General features: G+C 41.8%; 1 pseudogene across 1 annotated transcript; it reads right to left on the bottom strand.

The window, feature by feature from the left end:
* Positions 1–474: 474 nt before the first annotated feature.
* On the bottom strand, positions 475–1,214 carry LOC311136621 (5-hydroxytryptamine receptor 2A-like; annotated as a pseudogene). The gene has a single exon. The product of its transcript is annotated as a 5-hydroxytryptamine receptor 2A-like (transcript).
* Positions 1,215–18,806: the final 17,592 nt, after the last annotated feature.

Below are 18,806 nucleotides of genomic sequence, written 5' to 3'. Positions count from 1 at the left end.
CATGAAAAGGTTAATGTTGTGTGAATGAGTACTCACTTCACCAGTCATGCCAGGAGATTTGAAGAGAAATCAGGCTGTCCTACTTAAACAAGGAAGTTACTGTGGGGTCCAGGATAGCCTCTGGCATCAGACAGGATTGATGGCAGGTGGTACCAAAGTTTTCCCACAGGTGTCACACTGGTGCACGTCTTTCAGGGGGCTAGACATGTACAACAGGGTACATATTGTCATAGGCATATATTCTCCATCCTCTCTCCTGTTTCCTATTTCCTGTTCCTGACTGCTCCTGGCAGCATGGCCTTTTCTCAATTGCATAATGCTTGCGTCCTCTCTCCTCGCCTCCTTTTCAAAACCCATTGGAGAAGGTCAGAGGGGAGAGACCTCTGGCTATCTCACCCAATGGGTTTTGAGATGGAGGCGAGGAAAGAGGAGAGAGGACGTGAGGATTATGTATTGAGAAAAGGCCCCTGAGTCTCACCACAGAGCTAGGAATCCCTGGGTCCTCCAGCGCTGTGGACCCAATTCCTGCAGGGCCAGTTGAGTGGAGTTGTATGCCAGTGGAGGGTGGTGTTGACCAGTACAAGCTGCAGAGGCTTCCTCCTTGGGCTGTACTGGCAGCATATGTAGCGGGAGAAGGATGCATGGTACGTCTTGTTGAGTGTATACCAGATGGTTGACGGCTGAGGAGAGGTATCCCACCCACACAAACACAGTCAGCAGCCCCCCCCCCACCCCCGCACACCACCGACAGTATGTTGGTAAAGAAGAATGGACACCACATGACCAAAAACAGGAAGAAGACCATGCCCAGGACCTTGGAGGCCTTCTGCTCGTTGCTTTATGACTGCATGATGTAATGCCTTTACCGCGGATCCACCCAGGTCTGATGACCCCTCCTCCTACCCCTCCCGTGTCGCGGCTGAGCGAAAGCCTGAAGAATTGCTTCTCTGAGGAGAGTGACGCCTGGGGGAAGAAGCCCAGGGTCAAGGTGGCGCTCCATTTGGGCTGGGGAACCAGCTGGTCCAGGCAGAGGGTAGCTTCAGTCTGCAGGGCAGGAAGTAGGTGACCACCATGATGGTGAGGGGGACGAAGAAGGCCATGAAGGAGCCCACCAGGACAAAACTGTCATCTCTCAGCAGGCAGCTGCCGTCTTTGAACACCTTGGTGTGGTCCCGCAGACCTAGGACAGGAATGGGCATGGAGATACCTACAGAGACAAAGAGAAAAGAGAGAGGTTAGTTTAGTATGTGGTTTGTGTTTGTTTGTGTTTGTGCATGCGTGTGGACATGTGTATGTGTGTGTGTATCCCTTCTTATTTAATCATCTTCGTCATAAACAGACGTTAAACATGGAACGTGCATTGGAAACTAACATACAGTACTTCTGGTCCCTTTGGTGGAAGAGTCTATCGAGACCAGAGTTTTGTATTTGTGGTATAAGGCAGGATGTAGAGGAGGCCTGTCAATGAAACCAGTGACCTATAAATTATATGAATGTGTATGATAAGTTGATATAAGTTTGGATAATAAGCTTTGATATAACATTATATTGTGGTTCCGTACATAAATATAAAAAAATATGCCATTTAGCAGACGCTTTTATCCAAAGCGACTTACAGTCATGCGTGCATACATTTTTTTGTGTACGTGTGGTCCCGGGGATCGAACCCACTACCTTGGCGTTACAAGCGTCGTGCTCTACCAGCTGAGCTACAGAGGACCACATCAATGCCCATCATATGATATCAAGGAGTGGTATGGAGAACGTGGGTTATGTTAAAGTGTAGTGGAGAAGTATATGTTTTAATGAGAGGCTTGACTTTGAAGGGGTTTTCTGAAGGTTAGAGAACCGGTGAGGATACAATGACAGGAAGGTCAGTGTCCTTGAAACTACAATCTGATCTGTTTTTTTGGTTCCGATAGGAGTATGTTTGAAGAAGTTGATTTGTGTTGAGTGAGGATCGTTAAACAAAACACGAAGGGATTGTTTGATGTGAGTATCTAGGAGTTTCTAACGTTCTATATGGAGTATGTGACGATGTGAAAATAGGATGAATTTTATGTGTGTAATCGATTAATAGAGAGGTGATATAGTAATAATTTGAATAATATGTACAGTGAGGGAAAAAAGTATTTGATCCCCTGCTGATTTTGTACATTTGCCCACTGACAAAGAAATGATCAGTCTATAATTTTAATGGTATGTTTATTTGAACAGTGAGAGACAGAATAACAACAAAAAAATCCAGATTGTCAAAAATGTTATACATTTATTTGCATTTTAATGAGGGAAATAAGTATTTGACCCCTCTGCAAAACATGACTTAGTACTTGGTGGCAAAACCCTTTTTGGCAATCACAGAGGTCAGACGTTTCTTGTAGTTGGCCACCAGGTTTGCACACATCTCAGGAGGGATTTTGTCCCACTCCTCTTTGCAGATCTTCTCCAAGTCATTAAGGTTTTGAGCCTGACGTTTGGCAACTCAAACCTTCAGCTCCCTCCACAGATTTTCTATGGGATTAAGGTCTGGAGACTGGCTAGGCCACTCCAGGACCTTAATGTGCCTCTTCTTGAGCCACTCCTTTGTTGCCTTGGCCGTGTGTTTTGGGTCATTGTCATGCTGGAATACCCATCCACAACCCATTTTCAATGCCCTGGCTGAGGGAAGGAGGTTCTCACCCAATATTTGATGGTACATGGCCCCGTCCATCGTCCCTTTGATGCGGTGAAGTTGTCCTGTCCCCTTAGCAGAAAAACACCCCCAAAGCATAATGTTTCCAACTCCATGTTTGACGGTGGGGATGGTGTTCTTAGGGTCATAGGCAGCATTCCTCCTCCTCCAAACACGGCGAGTTGAGTTGATGCCAAAGAGCTCGATTTTGGTCTCATCTGACCACAACACTTTCACCCAATTCTCCTCTGAATCATTCAGATGTTAATTGGCAAACTTCAGACGGGCCTGTATATGTGCTTTCTTGAGCTGGGGGACCTTGCGGGCACTGCAGGATTTCAGTCCTTCACGACGTAGTGTGTTACCAATTGTTTTCTTGGTGACTATGGTCCCAGCTGCCTTGAGATCATTGACAAGATCCTCCCGTGTAGTGCTGGGCTGATTCCTCACCATTCTCATGATCATTGCAACTCCACGAGGTGAGATCTTGCATGGAGCCCCAGGCCAAGGGAGATTGACAGTTATTTTGTGTTTCTTCCATTTGCGAATAATCGCACCAGCTGTTGTCACCTTCTCACCAAGCTGCTTGGCGATGGTCTTGTAGACCATTCCAGCCTTGTGTAGGTCTACAATCTTGTCCCTGACATCCTTGGAGAGCTCTTTGGTCTTGGCCATGGTGGAGAGTTTGGATTCTGATTGATTGCTTCTGTGGACAGGTGTCTTTTATACAGGTAACGAGCTGAGATTAGGAGCACTCCCTTTAAGAGTGTGCTTCTAATCTCAGCTCTTTACCTGTATAAAAGACACCTGGGAGCCAGAAATATTTCTGATTGAGAGGGGGTCAAATACTTATTTCCCTCATTAAAATGCAAATCAATTTATAACATTTTTGACATGCGTTTTTCTGGATTTTTTTGTCTCTCACTGTTCAAATAAACCTACCATTAAAATTATAGACTGATCATTTCTTTGTCAGTGGTCAAACGTACAAAATCAGCAGGGGATCAAATACTTTTTTCCCTCACTGTATGTATTAACTTGCTCACCCAAACGTAGACGTACGTCAGGGGTGGTAAATAATAAATACAGGTTTTCTGAGTTTGAGACGTTGATGGATCATTTGATAGAGATAAGGTTTAAGAAATGAACTGCCCATAAGGAGTGGAAGTTATAGACATAACGTATAATATAGTACAAAGACAATTTGGGGTTTCCATTAAACTAATTATCATTGTGGAGGTAAGGTGATGTAGTGAAGGAACTTCGTTTTGTATCGGATGGTGAGAAGATAAGCCAGTATAATTGCGCAATTTGTGGGATTTCATTGTCATTTCAATAGCATTGGGGCAATGGCATAGAGTAAACAAATCTGGGTTTCTGAGTGTAATTCTACTGTTGGTAAGTGTTGCTTAGATAGATACTACAAAGTATTTGGTTTGGTGATGTAGAATGGAAGATTTATCAGTGTGCTGGGTTCAAATGGAAAGACTCACTCATTTAACAGGAATAGCGAGATGATTTCGAGGTAGACATTTTTTGGGGGTTGCATAATGGTGTGCTAGATTAAACGATTGAGAATGGTGGCGTAACGTCTATCAATTAATTGGATATTGATAATATGGATATAAATTCAATATATGCTTGTCAACTACAGCAAGTGTTTGGTTTGTTACTTGTAGCCTACTTAGAAAGGACAGTTACCAGATCTGCTGACTTCTAGTAATGGCGGATTGGTATTATCTTCGTTGATAAAGGGGATAATAATAGTATAGTATAGGGACGACGCACAGGGAAGCGAGTGTCTTATCTTAATGGAAAGTGAAGCAAGGGGACAAAGAGAATAAAAAGAGTATTAAAAAAACACCACGGATAATGAAGCAGTATTGGAAGGGAGCAGAGTATGAAAGATAACATCAACTGATGAATATAGGAACTTGTAGCTGAGGTCACTACAGAGATATTACTGACACAATATCATAACAGATAAACTGAACCAAACATGAAGCTACTCGAGCAATCGATTGTTAAAGTTGTCAAGTTAGTTTTAACCCTATGATAGAGGGAAAGGCAGAACGCTGTTTGAGAATGGTTTTTATTTGTTGTTTGGAGAGTTTCTAGGTGTTGATCTGTGGGTGTTAGCAACTGGGGTTAGCTGAACGTGAGAGAGCTGTAAGTGTCATTATGGGTTACGTTTAGTGTACACGGATCAATGGTTGCTCCGGAGAAGGATGTCAAAAGGGTGTTACCGATGGGATATGGCTAGCTAGTTAGTGGTGTTAACTAGTAGAGTTTAGATTGGTTTTTTGACTTGCTCTGCAAGGTCGCGCCTTTTGTTGAATGACGAGTAATGGTGCTTCGAGGGTGACTGTTGTTAATGTGTGCAGAGGGTACCTGGTTGAAGCCCATGTAGGGAAGGAAGCAAAACTGTTTAATTGATAAGATTATCCTACCAACCCATGACGGATAGGATAACATAGTATCTTTCTATATTTTAGCAGACGCTCTTATCCAGAGCAACTTACAGTAAGTGAGTGCATATATAATTTTTTTATTTTTCATACTGGCCCCCCGTGGGAATCAAACCCACAACCCTGGTGTTGCAAACGCCATGCTCTACCAACTGAGCTACATCCCTGCCGGCAATTCCCTCCCCTACCCTGGGCCAATTGTGCGCCGCCCCATGCGTCTCCCGGTCGCGGCCGGCTACGACAGAGCCTGGATTTGAACCAGGATCTCTAGTGGCACAGCTAGCGCTGCGATGCAGTGCCTTAGACCACTGCGCCACTCGGGAGGTCATTAAAGTGGCATCTCTGTGAATAGAGGTTTTATGTGTTTTGACTATAACTTAACAATAATTTGTAACCTGCTAAAATACCGTTAGATAGAAAGACAGCGGTAGAGGATAAAAGAGATTGTAGACGGTTTTCTGTGTTAAAAAGAAAGTAGGTTAATTGGGAGATGAGAAATGTTGCATTGGATTGTTTAAGTAGACTGGTATTAAAATAATTATTTCTAGAAAGGTCAATGAAAATATGTTATTATGTAGTAGTGGTTTGTGGATATAATTTACTAATGCCATGATTTAGTAAACGGGTGAAAGAGAGTCGTGCTAGTTGTGCTATATCGGGATGTAAAGGACGCAGAGGGTAATGTGGAGCAGACATCTAGACAGTTTAATAGGGAACGTTCTGTGACAATTTGTAATTATTATTATTAAATTCTATAGTTTGTTTAAACACCAGTGAGTTATGCAGAAAGTTAATTAATTCTTAAACGATCATCTGTTTCTGGTACGTTGAACAATGGGAGGTAGTTATTACTATTAGGCTGAAGGAATAGTAAACATTTTTTGTACGTTCTGAAGTTATTAAACAATAGGTTGGTATTTTAAAACATCAATGCAACAAGTGGAGATGATTACATTACCAAAAAGGGGTTATAGGTTTAGAGAGAAGGTGTAGTCAACTCAATGAAACGTGGTATGTTAAAGAAGGTGTAGGAGATGGTCTCAAACAACTTTTTAATAGACGCTTGGAATATCATTGATTCTTTATGCGTAGTAAGTGATTATATTTGTGAATGTCTCAAATAGTATGTTTAGAGGGGTGACAGGAACAATCTAAGGGGTAAGTCATCCAGTAACGACACCATGATGATTTGATATGGGATAAAATGAAGCTGATTTTGGAGGTGATAATCATTGTGAGACTTAAAAGGAATGAGGTATAAAGAGTAATCATTTAAAAAAACTCATTGTAAACTCAAAGAATCTTGAGTGGTTTTCATCTTTTGAGAGATTTTATGTACTCTTCTGGAGTAGTTATGAGGAATTAGATTGAAACAAACGATTATTGATGTGAGGTAGGATTATAATTGAATGTTTTCAATGATTTACAGTGAGCTCCATAATTCATTGGACAGTGACCATTTTTTTGTTATTTTGGTTCTGTACTCTAGCACTTTGAGTTTGAAAGGATACAATGGGGGTGAAGTGCAGACTGTCAGCTTTAATTTTAGGGTATTTTCATACATATCGGATGAACCGTTTAGGAATTATAGAAGCTTTTATACATGGTCCCCCCATTTTCGGGCATCAAAAAACATTGGACAGTTTAACATAATGTAGAATAAAGTAATCATTGTTAATATTTGGTTGCATATCCTTTGCATGCAATGACTGCTTGAAGTCTGCGATGCATCGCCATCACCAGACGCTGGGTATCTTCCCTGGTGATGCTCTGCCAGGCCTGTACTGCAGCCATCTTCAGTTCCTGCTTGTTTCGGAGACTTATTGCCTTCAGTCTCCTCTTCAGCATGTAAAATGCATGTTCAATTGGATTCAGATCTGGTGATTGACTCGGCCAGTCAAGGATTTTCCACTTTTTGACCATCAAAAACCCCTTCGTTGCTCTAGCAGTATGTTTAGGGTAATTGTCTTGTTGCATGATGAAGTGCCGTCCAATGAGTTTGGAGGCATTTGGTTTTATCTGAGCAGATAAAATATTTCTGTAGACTTCAGAATTCATTGTTCTACTTCTGTCTGCAGTCACATCATCGATGAAGACAAGTGAGCCTGTTCCACTGGCAGCCATACAGGCCCAAGCCAAAACACCCCCTCCACCATGTTTCACGGATGAAGTGGTATGCTTTGGATCATGGGCATTTCATTTTTTTCTCCATACTTTCCATCACTCTGGTACATGTTAATCTTTGTCTCATCTGTCCACAATACTTTTTTCCAGAACTCTTGGGGCTCTTTTAGGTGCTTTTTAGCAAACTGTAATCTCGCCTTTCTGTTCTTCAGGCTTATCAGTGGTTTGCATCTTGTAGTGTAATCTCTGTAGTCCTGCTGGTGTAGTCTTCTACGTATGGTAGACTTTGACACATCTACACCTGCATCCAGGAGAGTGTTTTTGATCTGTTGGGCTGTTGTCAGGGGGGTTTTCTTCAACATAGAGAGTATTCTCCGGTCATCCACTACAGTGGTCTTCCTCGGTCTACCGGGTTTTTTGACATAATTGAGTTCACCGGTTGTTTTTTTCTTGTTAATGATGAACCAAACTGTTGACTTGGGCATGGCCAGGGTTTTTGCAATGTTCCTGAATTTCCTGATTTTCGTTTCTGAGCCTTATGACGGCCAGCTTCATTTGCATTGACACTGCTGTCTTCCTCATGTTGTCAGACCCAACAACAACCTCCAAAGGCAATAGCAAAGTCTAGAATCAATACTATTCATCAACAGCTCTCCTGCATTCACTAACGACACAAATGAATACACCTGCCTAACGACACACATCTGTGAAGCCAATTTAACAAATACTTGTAGTACCTTAAAATGGGGGGACCATGTACAAAAGGTGCTGTCATTTCTAAATGGTTCATCCGATATGTATGAAAATACCCTCAAATTATACCCTCATTGTCATTGTATCCTTTCAAACTCAAAGTGCTAGAGTACAGAACCAAAATAACAAAAAAAATGTCACTGTCCAATGAATTATGGAGCTCACTGTAAATGGGGATTTCCTTATATCTCATTGGGATGTTTCCTAAGTCTGTGGGCTAGGTGGCGCTGTTAGCTCGGAGAGCATTATATAAAGTGAGAGATTTTCTATGGAAGTCATTCAGATGGCAGGAGGCTACGTCCGTACCGCGTGTCATTGAATCCAGTACTGTTACCATTAAATAATGACTGAATCAAATCTCCATCTAAGTGTCGACTACTCTCTTGCATCCTGAACTTCTCGATTCCAGAAACTCATCATAACACCTACTTTGCGTCTCACAAAGACACGCGGTTGGAACCAAAATTCTCAAATTTCAACAAAAAAATATCTCAAAAAGGATAAATTTCCACCGGTCTAATGTCCATTGCTCGTGTTTCTTGGCCCAAGCAAGTCTCTTCTTATTATTGGTGTCCTTTAGTAGTGGTTTCTTTGCAGCAATTCGACCATGAAGGCCTGATTCACACAGTCTCCTCTGAACAGTTGATGTTGAGATGTGTCTGTTACTTGAACTCTATGAAGCATTTATTTGGGCTGCAATCTGAGGTGCAGTTAGCTCTAATGAACTTATCCTCTGCAGCAGAGGTAACTCTGGGTCTTCCTTTCCTGTGGCAGTCCTCATGAGAGCCAGTTTCATCATAGCGCTTGATGGTTTTTGCGACTGCACTTGAAGAAACTTTCAAAGTTCTTGAAATTTTCCTGATTGACTGACCTTCATGACTTAAAGTAATGATGGACTGTTGTTTCTCTTTGCTTATTTGAGCTGTTCTTGCCATAATATGAACTTGGTCTTTTACCTGACTGAGAGTCATGATGAAGGGCTAGCTAGCCCTAAGATTCAAAGAGAAAATGCTTTATAATCAGATTTTGATCTGTTATGCACCAAAACAGATGCATACAAATCTGATTGTAAAACATCTTCTCTTGAGTCAGATATTTGGCTTGCTAGTTAAGTTAGCCAGCTAATGTTAGCTCAGTGAAAGCAAGGATATGGAGGTTCATGTCGGAGCTAATGTTAGCTCAATATTGACAAATACATTAGCTACTTACCCGTACATGGTGATCCACGCTTGCTTCTGGGACTGTCAGTGGCAACTCAAGTGTTGGAACTGCATCAGGCTTCAGTACAAGAAACTTGGCATACCCCAAAATGTGCTCTGCAAATGGCACTCTTTGTGGTCAACTTCGGTGCATCCTGAGCTTGGGAAATGAATGTAACCCACTTCTCCCTTAAATCTTCCTTTTTAGGGAAGTTAAACAACTGCTGTAAATTGCTTTTAGAGCCAAAGACACAGTAACGAGCCATTTTTGCTTACCGGTAACTAGCTAGCTATCTGACCTGTTGCTTGCTGAATCCAAAGATATGGTGGGGACTGACAGGTAATGCGCTGTACACATTCAAATTAGGGTGGGGAATGAAGTATATACAAAGCATATCATCGGACGTATTAAAATGAGTAAGTGAGCTGACATCACCTCACCTGAGGCAAAGCAAAACCGTGTGATTCAGACTCTAGTCACGTGATTGGATTTTAAGATACAGCTCAAAAGACAGAGCAGTAATATAGATTTTTCAGACTTTGTTCGAAGATTTGTTTTGCCTTAGTTAAAATGCTAATTAACTTCAATATAAGTGCAGTTTTCACTGTGCATTCCCTTTAATCAAACTGTCCAAAACTGATAACTACTGAAACAAAGTATGTAGTGTCTAGTTAATGTACACTACCGGTCAAAAGTTTTAGAACACCTACTCATTCAAGGGTTTTTCTTTACTTTGACTATTTTCTACATTGTAGAATAATAGTGAAGACATCAAAACTATGAAATAACACATATGGAATCACGTAGTAACCAAAAAACGGTTAAACAAATCAAAATATATTTTATATTTGAGATTCTTCAAATAGCCACTCTTTGCTTTGATGACAGCTTTGCACACTCTTGGCATTCTCTCAACCAGCTTCATGAGGTAGTCACCTGGAATGCATTTCAATTAACAGGTGTGCCTTCTTAAAAGTTAATTTGTTGGATTTGTTTCCTTCTTAATGCGTTTGAGCCAATCAGTTGTGTTTTGACAAGTTAGGGGGGTATACAGAAGATAGCCCTATTTAGTAAAATAACAAGTCCATATTATGGCAAGAACAGCTCAAATAAGCAAAGAGAAACGACAGGCCATCATTACTTTAAGACATGAAGGAAGGTCAGTCAATACGGAACATTTCAAGAACTTTGAAAGTTTCTTTAAGTGCAGTCGCAAAAACCATCAAGCGCTATGATGGAACTGTCATGAGGACCACCACAGAGGATAAATTCATTAGAATTACCAGCCTCAGAAATTGCAGCCCAAATAAATGCTTCACAGAGTTCAAGTAACATACACATCTCAACATCAGCTGTTCAGAGGAGACTGTGTGAATCAGGCCTTCATGGTTGAATTGCTGCAAAGAAACCACTACCAAAGGACACCAATAATAAGAAGAGACTTGCTTGGGCCAAGAAACACGAGCAATTACATTACAGTCATTTAGCAGACGCTCTTATCCAGAGCGACTTACAGTTAGTGAATACATTTTTATACTGGCCCCCCGTGGGAAACGAACCCACAACCCTGGCGTTGCAAACGCCATGCTCTATCAACAGCTACATCCCTGCCGGCCATTCCCTACCCTGGACGACGCTGGGCCAATTGTGCGCCGCCCATGAGTCTCCCGGTCGCGGCCGGCTGCGACAGAGCCTGGATTCGAACCAGGATCTCTAGTGGCACAGTTAGCACTGCGATGCAGTGCCTTAGACCACTGCGCCACTCAGGAGTAATGGACATTAGACTGGTGGAAATGTATCCTTCTGTCTGGAGTCCAAATTGGAGATTTTTGGTTCCAACCGCCGTGTCTTTGTGAGACGCGGTGTGGGTGAACGGATGATCTCTGCATGTGTATTTCCCACCGTAAAGCATAGAGGAGGAGGTGTTATGGTGTGGGGGTGCTTTGCTGGTGACGCTGTCTGTGATTTATTTAGAATTCAAGGCACACTTAACCAGCATGGCTACCACAGCATTCTGCAGTGATACACCATCCCATCTGGTTTGGGCTAAGTGGGACTATCATTTGTTTTTCAACAGGACAATGACCCAACACACCTCTAGGCTGTGTAAGGGCTATTTGACCAAGAAGGAGAGTGATGGAGTGCTGCATCAGATGACCTGGCCTCCACAATCCCCCAACCTCAACCAAATTGAGATGGTTTGGGATAAGTCGGAGCGCAGAGTGAAGGAAAAGCAGCCAACAAGTGCTCAGCATATGTGGGAACTCCTTCAAGACTGTTGGAAAAGCTTTCCTCTTGAAGCTGAGAGAATGCCAAGAGTGTGCAAAGCTGTCATCAAGGCAAAGGGCTGCTATTTGAAGAATCTCAAATCTCAAATATATTTAGGTTTGTTTAACAGTTTTTTGGTTACTATGTGATTCCATATGTGTTATTTCATAGTTTTGATGTCTTCACTATTATTCTACAATGTAGAAAATAGTACAAATAAAGAAAAACCCTTGAATGAGTAGGTGTTCTCAAACTTTGGACCAGTAGTGTATATAGTTTGATAACTGTCCATTTCTATATTTATACCTCATAAATGTATACATTTGACATCAATTTATGTTGAAAGGTAAAACCAAATCTAATATGGATGTGGCTGTAAATACTGTATAATCATTCTCTATCAACCAGTGTGCTTCAATAGTACAAAGTGGAAAGAGTCACTCGATGTGCTACCATTTGGATTTATAGTGTAGTGTACAATGCACTGCGGAAATACCTGGGTTGTATATAACAATATTCTAAAAAGTATCTGAATTTCATTGATACACTGTAAGCTGATGAATTTCAGGCAGAGAGACAGGCGATACTGTATCAGTTCACACGTCAACTAGAAAAGGTGATCTTGTACTATGTTGCATGGGGCAGAAATGGCATACAACACCGTGCTACGTTTTTACAGTAGCCAACATGCTCTACAATACCCTATTTCTGATGATTTGTCCTACATATGTATTGTATAACGATAATGAAACTGTAAGACTAACATATTTCTCAGTCATACTTCACATAGTACATTCATAATTTAAACTGGATATCCTATTGTGTATATATCAGTTATACATACTACTTTCTTCTACTTACTTGTTATTTTTTATTCGACTTTAATTGATATTGATATTTATACTGCACTGTTGAGGGAGCTTGCAAGTAATAATTTCGCTGCACCGTTTATACATGCTATAAACTGTGTAGGTGACAAATAATCTTTGATTTGATTTAGGAGCAGCAGCGGGATCTCAATAGGACTGAGACAGAGGGGGTAATCTCCCAGCACTCCACAGCCTGCAAAGTCACTTACAAGCAGGGTATACTGTGTATGGTGGGCCAATGAAGATATTGATATCTTCACATATTTGTTCACTGTGGGTTTATTCCCCACCTGAATTATATAGAACCACTTTTGTATTTTCCAAAGCTTTTGTAATAGAGTCCCTCTGTCCCGCTCATCAACAGTGCAAGTGTTAACAGATTACGATCAATTGACAATCAGGGAGGATACATTTTCTATCGATGGGAATCAGCATGGTGAGGAAAAGTGTTCCCTATAAGCCAGATGCATGTTGGGGCCCAGGGGAGAGGACAGGGCTATTATTGTAGTTATTGAAAGAGTGCACAGCCCCACTAAACATTAATTGACCATTAGTCACGTCACACATTTAATTGAATCTGCGAGTTTATTACTTACAGAGTGTTTGCCGGGCATGTTGACTGAGACGGCCCCTGGATTAGCTTGTACCTGAGAGGCCCTATCAAAGGGACCAAGTGCATCTTGGGGAAAAAAAGAGGCTATGATGGCCAATGTTATTAATCTGTGAATGATAGCTCCGATCTAGCCCTTGTCGACATATACTGAGTAACTGGCTTCCATTGGTAATTCCATTGTAAATAGAAGTCGTTAACATTATAACCTTCACATAATGTTTTTGTGTAGCTCTTTATTGGTCATTTTTTGAGCAATTAGAGGTTGCTGAAGCAGTTTGAACTGATACCTCATAGAGCAATAGCCTCCTTAGATTTGAAGAGACAACAACTACAAATTGATTGTTCATCGGAAGACCAATACAAAGATTTAAGCACAGCTTACTAACTGTAGATCATGTGCATATACTCTATTCTACTCTAGTTTCTACTGCTACTGTATAATTCTTGCATTTCGTGTAAACCATACAACCACCCCATTGATAATTACTATGATGTTCAATATGCTACAGTTTTATTCTGTAATGTCCATTTTGGTGAAACTCTATTTTCATTTAGCCAGTAGAAATGTACACTAACCAACTGTTCAGTATTTTACTGATAGCCTATACTGTATACATTCACTTGCACTTTCTTTATTTTATTTTGTTATTTTTAAATTTAAAAAAAAAACTTTTTTTTTTTTTTTTTTTTTTTAATTCACTTGCACTTGCACAACTCTTCAAATCATACTTTATATAAATGTCGTTATCTGCATGACTAATACTTAACTTGGTATGGTTGATTAAATGCCTAAAGGTATCCACCTGTAAATTAAAAATTTATCGTTATGAATCCAAATAATCTTAATGTTTAATAAAAATATTCTCACAACGCTTACTGTGAAATGATGATAGAATGCATCGTAAGATTCATGAGTTAAATTAAACCGGCTTATTCGTTTTCCAACAGCTCATTCGTTTTCCAACCCCAGTCTACCATTCTGTGTCTATATTTATGTGACGGCTCATATTATCATTATTATTTGTGCAATAAACAGTCAAATTCATAGTTGCGGCCAAATACACTGAACAAAATATAAACGCAACATGCAACAATTTCTAAGATTTTACTGAGTTACAGTTCATAAAAGGAAATCAGTCAATTGAAATAAATTCATTAGGCCCTAACTTATGGATTTCACATGACTGGGAATACTGATGAGCATGTGTTGGTTACAGATACCTTTAAAAAAGGTAGGAAAACCAGTCAGTATCTGGTGTGACCACCATTTGCCTCATGCAGTGCGACACATCTCCTTCACATAGAGTTGTCCCACTCCTCTTCAATAGTTGTGCGAAGTTGCTGAATATCGTCTGGAACTGGAACACGCTGTCGTACACATCGATCCATGTCTGGTGAGTATGCAGGCCATGGAGGAACTGGGACATTTTCAGCTTCCAGGAATTTTGTACAGATCTTTGCGACATGGGGCCATGCATTATCGTGCTGAAACATGATGTGATGGCGGCAGACGAATGGCATGAAAATGGGCCTCAGGATCTCATCATGGTATCTCTGTGCATTCAAATTGCCATCGATAAAATGCAATTGTGTTCGTTGTCCGCAACTTATGCCTGCCCATACCATAACCCCATCACCACCACGGGGCACTCTGTCACAACCTTAACATCAGCAAACCATCTGCCCGGGACAGTTGAACCGGGATTCAACCGTGAAGAGCACACTTCTCCAACATGCCAGTGGCCATCGAAGGTGAGCATTTGCCTACTGAAGTCGATTAGAATGCAACTTGCATTCATGTCAAGACCCTGGTGAGGACGACGAGCATGCAGATGAGCACGCTTCCCTGAGACGGTTTCTGACAGTTTGTGCAGAAATTATTCTGTTGTGCAAACCCACAGTTTCATCAGCTGTCTGGGTGGCTGGTCTCAGACGATCCCGCAGGTGAAGAAGCCAGATGTGTAGGTCCTGGGCTGGCGTGGTTACACATGGTCAGCAGTTGAAAGTACACCCTCCCTACAATCAAAGATGGGGGAAGTTTGATAATGCTGTGGGGTTGCTTGGCTGCCTCTGGCACTGGGGGCCTAGAAATTGTGCAAGGCATCATGAAATCAGCAGATTATCAGGTGTTTTGGAGTCCAATGTTCAACCCAGTGTCCAAAAACTGGGTCTCCATTGAAGGTTGTGGGCCTTGCAGCAGGACAACGACCTCAAACACACATCAAAAAGCACCCTGGAATGGTTCAAGAAGAGAAGCTGTACTGTTCTGGAGTGACCAGCGAAGAGTTCGCTGCTGCAACGGGGGTGAAATTACCAGTAGAAAGGTGTAGTAAGCTCATTGATGGCTAAAATAAGTGTTTTTCTACAGTTATCTTGACCAAAGAATGAGTCAAGATGGCACCATACTGTATGGTTGCCGTCTTGCGAGCTCCGACCCAACTTAGCTATTTTGTGATTCTTTTGGCGTTTATCAATTCCGTCTTCAACTTCGATTTCGACTCACCTGCCCAGGGCTCTTTGTGTTCCTCCGACCCAACCTCACGGCTACCCATGATGAAACACAGGCGAAAAAGGGGCAGGAGAACGGGTGTCCTGGTGAGACTAAGGCGAAGGGAAAACGGGCCACCACTTCCCTCCATTCTATTGGCCAATACAACACCTGTTGTATTCGGCGCATGTGACAAATAACATGTGATTTTTATTTCATTTGAAGATGGATGACCTCTGATCACGGATTTGGGACTCTTGTATTCTCTGTTTTTCTGAAACATGGCTTTCGGACAAGATACCGCCCATTGCTAGCCAACTCACAGATTCTCCATTCAATGAGAGGAACAGGACATTGGATTCAGGGAAATCCAGAGTGGGAGGGGTATGTCTCTTCATCAAAAACAAATGGTGTACAGACTCTAGCGCAGTGGAAGTCTCAACCTATTTTGCACCCGTCTTGGAATACCTGATGGACAAATGACGAATGTTATTGTGCTAATAGGGGGTGCAATAGTAGTGAGTTATGGTTACCTTATCGTGCAGTGTAACTGTGTAGATACGTTTGCAAGTAAGAAGTTGCAGTGTTGTTTGCTAGCTCTCGGATAATGCTGGTTCTAATATTTGTATGTACCCCGTGCTGTACCATTAGTACAGCACCATTAGGCGAGTTGACAGGAGACAATTTGAGACAGTATTTAGTGTGTTTCAACTGTGAAATATGTATTTTAACAGTTTTCTATGAACATGGTCTTAAATAATGTTTTAAGCATATTCCACAATGCAACTAGTACAACACTGGAATAAGAGATTATAGGAGACCATGAGAAACTATTTAGTGTGCTAAGGGTTGTGGCGGTCATTACATTTTGTCAGCTGGTTATTGTCATGCAAATGATTCCAGTCTCAAGGTAATTTACCATGAATTAACATAAACATGTTTAGCATCTCCAGGCCCCCACGCATACAAGCCACTGATGCGCGCCTTTGGAACATCTACATTTAAAGAAATCAAAGAAATCAATTTAATATACACCATCACAATAAATCTATTATTTATTTTAGGCAGGTCTAAAAAAACATTATGATATGAAGAACATTTATTTCAGAAGAACTGAAAAATGTTGGCCAAAAAGACAAACTCCGCTCCATCATTCATTGAATCAGATGGCTCATTCATCACAAAACCCACTGATATTGCCAACTACTTTAATGATTTTTTTCCTTGGCAAGATTAGCAAATTTAGGCATGACATGCCAGCAACAAACACTGACACTACACATCCAAGTATATCTGACCAAATTATGAAAGACAAGCATTGCAATTTTGAATTCCGTAAAGTAAGTGTGGAAGAGGTGAAACAATTATTGTTGTCTATCAACAATGACAAGCCACCAGGGTCTGACAACTTGGATAGAAAATTACTGAGGATAATAGCAGACGATATTTCCAGTCCTATTTGCCATATCTTCAATTTAAGCCTACTAGAAAGCGTGTGCCCTCAGGCCTGGAGGGAAGCAAAAGTTATTCCCCTACCTAAGAATAGTTAAGCCCCCTTAACTGGCTCAAATAGCCGACCAATCAGCCTGTTACCAACTCTTAGTAAACTTTTGGAAAAAATTGTGTTTGACCAGATACAATGCTATTTTACAGTAAACAAATTGACAACAGACTTTCAGCACGCTTATAGGGAAGGACATTCAATAAGCACAGCACTTACACAAATGACTGATTATTGGCTGAGAGAAATTGATGATACAAATATTGTGGGGGCTGTTTTGTTAGACTTCAGTGCGGCTTTTGACATTATCGATCATAGTCTGTTGCTGGAAAAACGTATGTGTTATGGCTTTACACCCCCTGCTATATTGTGGATAAAGAGTTACCTGTCTAACAGAACACAGAGGGTGTTCTTTGATGGAAGCCTCTCCAACAAAATCCAGGTAGAATGGCATCGAATAGCCCCCGCGATATGCAACTTTTCAGGGAAGTTAGGAACCAATATACACAAGCAGTTAGGAAAGCAAAGGCTAGCTTTTTCAAACAGAAATTTGCATGCTGTAGCACTAACTCCAAAAGGTTTTGGGACACTGTAAAGTCCATGGAGAATAAGAACACCTCTTCCCAGCTTCCCACTGCACTGAGGATAGGAAACACTATCACCACCGATAAATCTACAATAATCGAGAATTTCAACAAGCATTTTGCTACGGCTGGCCATGCTTTCCACCTGGCTACCCCTACCCTGGCCACCAGCTCTGCACCCTCCGCTGCAACTTGCCCATGCCCCCCCCCCCCCCCCCGCTTCTCCTTCACACAAATTCAGACAGCTGATGTTCTGAAAGAGCTGCAAAATCTGGACCCCTACAAATCGTCTGGGCTAGACAATCTGGACCCTTTCTTTCTAAAATTAGCCGCCGAAATTGTCGCAACCCCTATTACTAGCCTGTTCAACCTCTCTTTCGTAACGTCTGAGATCCCCAGAGATTGGAAAGCTGCCGCGGTCATCCCCCTCTTCAAAGGGGGTGACACTCTAGCTACAAACTGTTATAGACCTATATCCATCATGCCCTGCCTTTCATTTACATTTTAGTCATTTAGCAGACGCTCTTATCCAGAGCGACTTACAGTTAGTGAATACATATATATATATTTTTTATATATACTGGCCCCCCGTGGGAATCGAACCCACAATCCTGGCGTTGCAAACACCATGCTCTATCAACTGAGCTACATCCCTGCCGGCCATTCCCTCCCCTACCCTGGACGACACTGGGCCAATTGTGCGCCGCCCATGAGTCTCCCGGTCGCGGCCGGCTGCGACAGAGCCTGGATTCGAACCAGGATCTCTAGTGGCACAGTTAGCACTGCGATGCAGTGCCTTAGACCACTGCGCCACTCAGGCCCTCCGATTTGACACATTCAAAATCTTTCGAAAGTTTTTGAAAGCCAAGTTAACAAAACAGATCAATGACCATTTCGAATCCCAGCGTACCTTCTCCGCTATGCAATCCGGTTTCCGAGCTGGCCTCAGGCACGCTCAAGGTCCTAAACGATATTATAACCGTGATTGATAATAGACAGTACTGTGCAGCCGTCTTCATCGACCTGGCCAAGGCTTTCGACTCTGTCAACCACCGCATTCTTATTGGCAGACTAAATAGCCTTGGTTTCTCAAATGACTGCCTCGCCTGGTTCACCAACTACTTCTCGGAGGGCCTGTTGTCTGGACCTATGGCAGTCTCTATGGGGGTGCCACAGGGTTCAATTCTCGGGCCGACTCTTTTCTCTGTGTATATCAATGATGTCGCTCTTGCTGCTGGTGACTCTCAGATCCACCTCTACGCAGACG

The sequence above is a fragment of the Coregonus lavaretus genome, assembly GCF_964263955.1.
Source record: "Coregonus lavaretus genome assembly, chromosome: 10".
NCBI lineage: Eukaryota > Metazoa > Chordata > Actinopteri > Salmoniformes > Salmonidae > Coregonus > Coregonus lavaretus.
This window is presented reverse-complemented; position numbering and strand designations above follow the sequence as displayed.